Consider the following 9,477-nt stretch of genomic DNA (forward strand, 5'->3'; position numbering starts at 1 on the left):
TTTTAGGTCATTGATGAAAACATTGAACAAAACCAGCCCTGGGACTGGCCCCTGGGGCACTCCACTTGATACCAGCTGCCAAGTAGACATCGAGCCATTGATTACTACCCTTTGCGCCCAATGATTCAGCTCATTGTCTATCCACCTTACAGTCCATTCATCCAACCTGTACTTCCTTAGCTTGCTTGCAAGAGAGATTTCCCCATCTCTCTCCTCCTCCATACCACTTGCTCCAATAAAATTTTATTAATTTAAAAGTCCCATAACTTAATGCTTACCAGGCAGGAAAAAACTCACAGGATCTTCAGCCAAAAGCATATGCTCCCTTGAGAACTGAAAATAGTGGTAATTTCCATTGCAGCAACCTGCTATTGAAAATCAGAAGTAAAAGAGATTTTCTTTTCAGATATTCACCACAATTAAACACTTGAGGCAACAAAGGTGGTTTTGGAGCATGAATGATATCTTGTCAACCCTAATAAGTTTGTAGTAGTTTAGAGAAAGGTGTGGTTTTGAACCCAATGCAAACCCTAATGCAAACTGATTTAAATAAATTTAAACCAGGTTTATTGCAGTTTGACTTAGCTCAATGAGGAATCACCTAGGTTAAGCTAAGTAGAATAACTCTGAAGCCAAAATAGGAGTGTCCCATTTTGAAACCAAGTAAAACCTCTTGTATAGACAGGGCCTATATTACAGTGCAAACACGTGCTCTCTTACAGGCAGGAGCAAAAATGAAGTTAGATCACAAAAAAAAAACCCCTAACCAAAAACAAACCCTCAGCTTCCCAGTCAAAACACTGGCCACCAATCAAAGAGCTGAGAGCCAGTTTAATGTTTCTTCCCATCATGACCGCGTGCTCTTGCTCATGATAAATTCCCCAAGATCCTTTTGCTAAAATCTCCTCCATGTGGCACTGCCTCTTACATAGATTAGAGCACTTCCTTCAGCCATACAGGGTGGGATTCTTGACACTGAGTGTCTATGCCATTGGTTCCCAACCTCGGGACATGACCCCAATCAGGGTTGCGAAGGGCCCGCACACACACACTCACTTAAAAAGGGGGCAATGGCGGCTCCCCCGCTCCCATCCCTGGGCCGCCGCTGCTGCCACCACCACACTGCTCCCAGCAGCCCCTGTGGTGCCATGTTGGGAGGTCCTGTTGGTGGCCAATTTAGGGTCGCAGCAAAAAAAGGTTGGGAACCACTGGTCTATACACATGCAGTAGGAAGGGGTGGGAGGCACTTCAATTAGAGCAGTTCTGAGAGCTGCTCTAATTAAAGAGCCCACCGCACCACATGTATTTAGCATCCCGCACTTCAAAATGGCAGCAGGGGCGCTTTACCTAAAGCTCGTTCGAAGAACTTTAATTAAAGTGCCCCGCCGCCATTTGGAAACATGAGGATGCTGAAGACATGTGACATGGAGGCTGCTGGAGCGCACTAATTCGCATGCTCCAGCAGACTTGCAGCAAGGGCAGGGGGCTGGACTCGATGATCCTCCAGGGTCCCTTCCAGCCCGAATGTCTATGAAATGAAATCTATGAAGTTGAGCCTGCTCTGATGTGTGTGAATTGGCACACACTGGAGCAGAGCTCCAGCACGTGTACAGGTGCCTGTTATTTCACCATTCAGATGGAGCCAGTTTGTATCAGAAACAAGACCAAATTGCCCCTGTGGCAGCAGCGAGTGCCTAGGCTTTTCACATCACAACCAGGAATTCGGGTTTGATTGAAGGGCCACTATGCCAGTCGAGATGGAGGGGGATTTTGTTGTGGGGGGCCAAGAGAGGAGCAGGAGCTGCATTCCCTACTTCCTTTAACCCTGGGAATGGGTTTACTACAGGAAACGCTTGGAGGACTCGGCCCCGGAGTGGGTCTGTGTGAGCAGAGAGCCCAGCACCAGCCTTTCCCTGCACAGGGCTCTCCTAGAGTTTCCTGCAGGCGCAGGACCTCCGCCGTGCAAAGTCTCCAGGTCAGGGAGCTGACGGCACGCTTGGGCCAGGCCCAGCAGGGACACGGGGACCTGAATTTTCTGAGCAGTGGCATCCCTCACTGCACCTTCCTCCAAACCAAGGTGGAGAAGGGGAGGTGGAAGCAAGTGCTACTTGTGGCACTTCTCAAGCCCCTGTTGCTATAGTTACACCTCTTGGGGCAGCCCATAGCCATTATTGAGGTTATCCTCAGCACCGGTCCTTGTCCTTGAGGCAGGGCCATGCTATTATCACTTGTGGGGACTGCAGAAGCAGAGAGAATTGGTCTTCCTACAGCCTCAAGGGAGCCTGAGGTGAAAGAGGGATTGCCTGCCCTGGATAAGCATTGATTTATCTTAGTTTTCCAGCATGTCCATCACTCTCTACAGGGACCTCCTGCTTCTTCTAACTGGCCAAAGTGTTAAGACCCACAGGAGTCAAAATGAGCAATAGGAAGGCAATGGAGGAGGGATTTCCCTCTCTCCCGACAGGGCAATCAGGGCTCTCCTGAGGGTTGCATTGCTGTCATCCAGGACATCTTCAGCGTCCATGGGCAGCTCACGGTGACCTGCTTCAGCCACCGCGTGTCAAGGGTCAGGGACAGAAGTTCCATAAACCGGTTCGACCCAAATCAGTTGAGTCTGATACTGCATTCAACCAGGTTTATCTCAAACTGGTTTTAGCCATTTTGAAACTGGTTTATGTGCACTGAACTTCTGTTCTGGGTTTAAACCTGTTTCTGGTCCCTTAAATTGGTTTATGTGTAACTTCTGTCCCTAGCCAAGGTGACTGGGGCCCATGGTAGGGAAGGTGCCAGGGCTCAAGCAGGCCTAGACTTGGTGGGGGTGGGGGAGAAGGGAGAATGAGAAGGCTTCATGGTTAGCAAACAGTGTCACTGGGCAAATGAGGAAGGACCTCAGCAGTGTTGCTGGGTGGGACAGGGATGCGTGCGCATCGAGACTGAACAGTAGTGCCCCTGTAGAGTTGCACAGGGACTCTCTCTCTACCCTGTAGTTGCGCCTTTGGGGCAGCCTGTGGCAGAAAAGGCCTCGGGGGAAGGTGGAGTGAACCTAACAGCTCTGAGGGCAGACAGGTTGGGGAGATTTCTCCCCTTACCTCCTTGCATTTGAAGCATAAAGGAGCCCTTCCCCTCTCTAAAGCTAAAGCTCAGCAGAAGGTCAAATTTTTTTGTTTGAAAAATTGGACGGAAAATGGCCACTTTTCTAAACAAAAGCTTCTCCTGACTATTCTTGTCTATTTTAATCAAAAAAGCAGAACCAAACCGACCCTCTGAAATATGGGGCTTGTCAAACCTGTTCTACTCAGTATGTAAATCAGCACTGAATCTCAGTGGTTTGATTCATAGAAATCACCCTTAATTTATAATCACAGCATATCACACCACTCTTGAAATCAATATTACAGGCATCTGTAATAGTAGCCCAACACACTACAGCATCACTGTTGCCAAATACAGTGTTTGGGACCATTACTTTTATAGTGTTTAATATACAAGAACAGTTAGCAAGATTTTGTATATGGGGGAGGCTGTAGATAGTTTGTACAAGAGAAGGAAATGCAGCATTTCAAGACTCCTGTAGGTGTCTGCAAAGATAGTAGTTTCATGTTTCAGTAACAGCACTGGCTTTTGGACAGAGAACGGGCACAGACTATTGAGCCAGTACAAAATATGCTAGCTGCCAGTCACAGCACTGGCAGGAGAGACATGATGCTCATGCTACCAGTAAAAAATATTGGTAGAGGGCACCAGCTTCTTAGTCAAAATGCAGTGGTGATATTTAGAGGGCTTAATGCCCTGCCATGAGCTGCCTGCATATCATTCACAGAAAAGCCTTGTCAACTGGTGTGGGGGTGAGGCTGGGGGGGCGCTTGTGCAGTACCTCTCACCAAGCTGCGCAAAGGGTCACGGGGGCTCCTATATACATGCAGTGAGGCTGCTCTGACACGCTGTAATTACGGTGTGTTGGAGCAGACTAAATCAATCAAGTCTGCTGGAGTGTGGTAATTACCGTGCCCCAGCAGACTCCAGTGTCACATGCATCAGCCTCCCCATGCTGAAAAATGGCAGTGGGACTCTTTAAACTAAAGTTTGTTCGATGAGCTTTGGTTCAAAGTGCCTCACTACCATTTTTCAGTGCGAGGACACTGATACACATGACACTCCAGGTGCTTTAATTAGTGCAGTTCTCTGAGCATGTCTGTAGATGCCCTGGGAAAGCCTAATAGTACTACCCGCCAAACTTGTCAAACCTAGTTATTTTACAAAGGCTCACCTGGTTAACTAATCCAATGCAGCAGCAGGCAAGTTGCAAAAGACAAAAAGGACCTACCTGCCTGAAAGGCCAACAAGAGTGAGATGGGTTTAGCAATGGAGGAATCCGCTGAGGGCTCTCGAAAGCTAAAGGCCGGTAGGTTTAGAAACTTACTCCATCAGGTAATCCCTGATTTAGCAGGCTGGAAGCATTTTGCAGTGCTTGCTAGTCAGCTACGGGGCTATGAAACAGAGCTCAGTGATAGGATGTAATATTTATTACTTTGTAAATTTTACTCTTTGTAATTCACCAGCAATATTTCCTCTGTGTGGACATCCGCTCTTTGTCCCGAAGCACTAGGATGTCTTGCACCAAGGAACCTTCCCCTGCACCCATGAAACTAGCTTTGGGACTGTGTTACGGTAGCAAGACATCTGCTTAGGCCTCAGGTCAAGGCGTTTTAATTGAGGCAGGCTATTTCTGTCATGTGCTCTCTCAGCGGGCTGTTCTACAGAACTTTATTTTAATTGCTTCACGTGTGTGAAACACCTGCGTTTAAGGCAGGGACAACACTTTATAAACTTGTACATCAGAGGCCTCCAACCTTTCTAAGTAGGAGATCACTTTTGGCATTTAAAAGCAACCCAAGATCTACCGTGTGCAGCTTCCACCTCCCCCACCTTCTGCCCAGCAGGTAAGTCTGTGGGGTGGGAAGAGGGTGGGGGGAAAGATTGAGGCAGAGGGAGAAGAAATTATTTGGGGGCGCGCCTCCCCAGCAGGTAAGTCCCACCTGGCCAGGACCTCACTCAACTTACGGGGCTCCTGCTTCTGTGGCGCTGTCCCTCACCACGGGGGCCTCCATCTAGCCCATCCCTTCCCTTCCCCATGGACTGACCTGCTGGGCATGCACGCAGGCACTCAGCCCCCCACCCAAACCTCAGATCGACTCCAAGAGGCTGCAAGATCTACCAGTGGATGGAGATCCACTGATTGGTGACCACTGCTGTACATCAATGAACTATGGGTTAAAAAGGCCCAGTGCAAGCTCACTATGCATAAGAAGTAGCTCAAACAGGTTCTGTGAACACTAGCAGCACAGGCCAGGGAATAGTGGCCTGCACTGGAACTCAGGGGTTAGGGCTCTGTTCCCTAGCTCTGCTGCTGATCTGCTGTAGGAGCTTATGCATGACACTTCACCTGTTTATGAATGCAATCATTACACTGATCTCCTTTGTAAACCAGTGGGAGCTAATGAAAAGAGCCATATAAGAGTTGGGTACTATTTGTAGCGTGTTGTTATTTTTCCCTGTGATTTTGAATACAAACATAGCATGCTTTTCTGGTTTAACAATTAAAAAAGGCAAAACTACCTACAGTCAATTATCAAAACAGTCTAACAGGAGCATACAGGCTTCACCGGCATTGTTTTGCTTCACAACAGGAAGTTGTGCCCATGTAACATGCCAATGCTGGCACAGTCTGGATTTGCATCAGGAACTCTGCAACTTATCACAGTTTGTTTTAGAAAGTCATAGCCTGTAAAAACCCAAGCCCGAGCAGAGAAGGTCACCTGGCTGGAAAGTATACAACAAAGCCTGCTTCTGCTTCCATTGAAGTCCTAAGGCCAGATTTCTTTTCACTGAAATAGGAATACAATCGTGTCCTTGCTCTATGTAACATTTGTATTTCACTTGCTGAAATCAGAGCCATGGTCTGCCCCTGTATCAGTTCATTTCTAGTAGCGAGGAATGTAATGTGAGCGCAGGGGTTTAGTGCTTGGTCAGCAAAGCACGTGAGTCAGTGATGCGTGCAAACCAGACTTGGAAAGCCCCAGTCACAACGTGGTACCACCTGCAGCTCCGAGCCTCTGCGATCATTTCCCACCACGAACAATCTTTCCCAGCAGACTTAACTGAGTCACTAAGTTTTAATTTGGTCTGGAATCAAACAAATGAGTTCTCACCCTGTCTGTGAGAGGTTTGCTTTGCAAACCATCACACATCACTGCAGTAAGGAGGAAAAATGTTTCATATTCTGAAAAGCTTCTCATTATCATTAGGGCTGTACAAAGCTTTGGGTGGTGATTCGATTCGGAGGAGATTAGGCCTGATTCGGTGGCCGAATCTTTGAATCCGAATCCAAAGCAAATACTCTCTGCTTCACAGGGGCCTAATTATCATCCCCCAAGGCTAAGATTTGGGTTGGCAGAAGTGCTGAAACCCCAAAACTCTAGAAGCTAATAGAAACTGAAGAACTGAAGGATACCAGCTCTTTAGCATGCATCATTCAGCCATTACTAGGGATTTACCAATTCACGGTGGAAGTGGGATGTGCAGTGGCTCCTTTAACCTTGCATGTTCCCCCATGTGCCCCCTGCACCGCCGCTGACTGGCAGAGGGGCCTCGCCACTCCCTGGTGACTGACAGGGAAGCAAAAACCGCATTTTTAAACATGGCGATGATTTTGTCCCCCCCACCGGTCAGCAGCAAGCAGCAGGGCCACCAGGGCCCCACAGCTGATCAGTGGCAGGAGGTAAAAATAGTGCCATATTTAAAACTGCAGTTTTCATCTCCCCACTGATCAGGTGAGCTCTCACTGCGCTGCAAGGGAGGTCCCTCCACCAATCAGCGGCAGGGTGGCATGCGTAGGAACATGCAAGATTAAAGGAATTGCAGCATGCCCCATTTCCACCATGAATTCGGTAGGTCCCTATCCATTACCATTAGAGAGTGGCAAGAGAGGAGTTTTCTGCAAAACATGTCCTTGTTAGGAGCCAGATTTCAGTTATTGCAGTGGATGCTGATGGTTTTACTTAGTTCTGAATTTCTTCTTTGTTCACCCAGTATAGTCTCAAAGGCTCCTCTCATTTCACTGCCAGGGCAGGGGAAGATACTCGACCTTTCTGCAATGTGGAGAAAATCCAAAAGAAATGGAACTGAAAGAAAAAAAAAACAAACCCTTGCCAGCAAAGACTTGGTGCAGAAGTCCCGGCCTTGAGCATATGCGGCTTAAAACCGCCTCTTCTGACTCCAGCTCTGTATTTCTTTGCTGATTGTGGTACAGCTGTGGTGTAGTTATTAGCTGCATCAATTAAGGGGCTTAAAATAATGTCATAATTGAGAAGAACAGAGCTAGGAGGGCTTAAAGTAAAAAGAAAGGAAATAGCCATGGGACTTAGCCACATAGTTTCAGTGTCTTTTGTCAGAGCAGCTGACCTCAGAAAACACCCATTCACACAAACACTCCCTCTCCTCCCTTTTACTTGAAACTACAGATGAATGAGTCAGTCACAGGAGTGTAAATATGAAATACAACAGAGACCAGTCATGCTGCTGACTCTAGAAACTAGATCATAAGAAGCCTTTCTTAAAAAAAAAGAATGGGATTGGGAAAGGCAAGTCTCTCCACCTCTCCTGCTGTGATGCCTCATCAGTCACCACCTCTTAGTTCAAGTTGGAAGATACTGTGACTGTCTGGGATTCATTACACTAGGCATTACTTCCCCATCTGAACCCCACCTGCAAAGCCCACCCCTGCTGATAAAAGCTGAAGGCTGCAATCAGGGGAAGGTTGTTGGGAAAGCAAAAGGGAAGAAAAGGAAATGTCAACAGCCACCTGCATTCCAAAGCCAAGTCCTTGTAACCGATTAAAATCGGAGCCGCTTCCTTCTATACCAGGCACCTGAGTGCTGGTAAACAGAGTAAAGTCCACGATTAACCCTCATAGACCATTGGCTTATTCTTACAGCAACCAGGAATGTTTCCCACTCAAAATTCTTTTCTTCTGACACTGAATCTTCCACCGAAGAGGTTATTCACCTTGGCAGTAAACATTTTTATTTGCTACAGACATCATAATTGAGCCCTTTACTTTGGGACTCGTTTGCCTTCCCCTTCCCTTTACTTCTGCTCTTGTGCACTGACAGTTCAATTGCTTAGTGTGTAAGGCTTCAGCACTCCAATAAGTGTGCATAGATCAGGTGTCAGCAACCCCTGGCCTGCGTGCCAGAGCATGGTACACAAGGCAGGGAGGGGAGGGGAAGGAGGGCAACCCTGGCCCCTCCCCCACCACCTGCCTGGAGGTGCGCATGCAGCTGCCACCACCACGAAGCTGGTGCTCGAGCCTGGTGCAGCTGTTTGCAGCCTGTTGGCTGCCTGTTCCAGATGCCCAGAGCCAGGGCTGCGTGTGGCAGGCAGCCGGGAGGCTGCAAACTGCTCCACCAGGCTCCAAAATCCCTAGCTGGGTTCCATGGCGGCTGCACACGCACCTCTGGGCAGACAGCAGGGGAGGGGCCAGGGTTGCACTGCCATCCTGCCAGAGGCATGTGTGCACCCACCACCAGCAGGCAGCCTCGCTGGGGCTCGGGAGCCCAGTGCAGCTGTTTGTAGCCTCCCAGCTGCCTGCCACAGCCAGACCGTGCTCTGGGCAGCTGCAGCAGGTGACTGGCAGGCTTCAAACAGCAGCTCTGTGCATGTACCTTGGGGTGCAGGGCAGGGAAGGGGCCAAGGCAGCACAACCCCAGCCCAGAGATGTGCATACACCTGTTGCCAGCAGTGGGGATCGGGCCCCTCACAGCTCCTCCTTAGCCTACCCTTGGCATGCCAATCGGAGACATGGGTCAGGGTTGAGGTGTTTCCAGGTCCAGTTTGCACTCCAGCCAAAAACATTGCTGACCCCTGGTGTACATGCGCAAAGCTGGGTAACTGGATACCAGCAGTAAGCCTCATCAATTACAATTTTTGTTCAGTACAGCTGACTGCAGCCCTAGCTTCTTTCTCATCCTGTTTTCTTCTACTTCTGAAGTCCACATTACCCTTGATCTCAATACTCAGTTTTCCTTCCAATAATTGCAGTTAAAAAAAAAACAAAAAACAAAAACCGAACAAAATTGCATGCTGACATCAGAAAAAGTGACATTATCAAAGTCTGATCAACTTCACAGGACTAGGGTTTTAGAAAGTTTTATCTGGAGGCAGGTTTATACATACAGAAAAACCTTAGTTTAGAATCCAATAATCCACTCTAGGAATAGCTAGAGACTGTGAAAGAATCCTCTTTATTATTCTATGCTTCGCACATCTCAGAATCATAGAAAGTGAGGGTTGGAGGGAACCTCAGGCAGTCATCTAGTCCAACTGCCTGCTCAAAGCAGGACCAGCCCCAACTCGATCATCCCAGCCAGGGCTTTGCCAAGCTGCGTCTTGAAAGCTTCCAAGAATGGAAATTCCATC

This window comes from Alligator mississippiensis, chromosome 13 (genome assembly GCF_030867095.1).
Source record: "Alligator mississippiensis isolate rAllMis1 chromosome 13, rAllMis1, whole genome shotgun sequence".
NCBI classification, from domain to species: domain Eukaryota; kingdom Metazoa; phylum Chordata; order Crocodylia; family Alligatoridae; genus Alligator; species Alligator mississippiensis.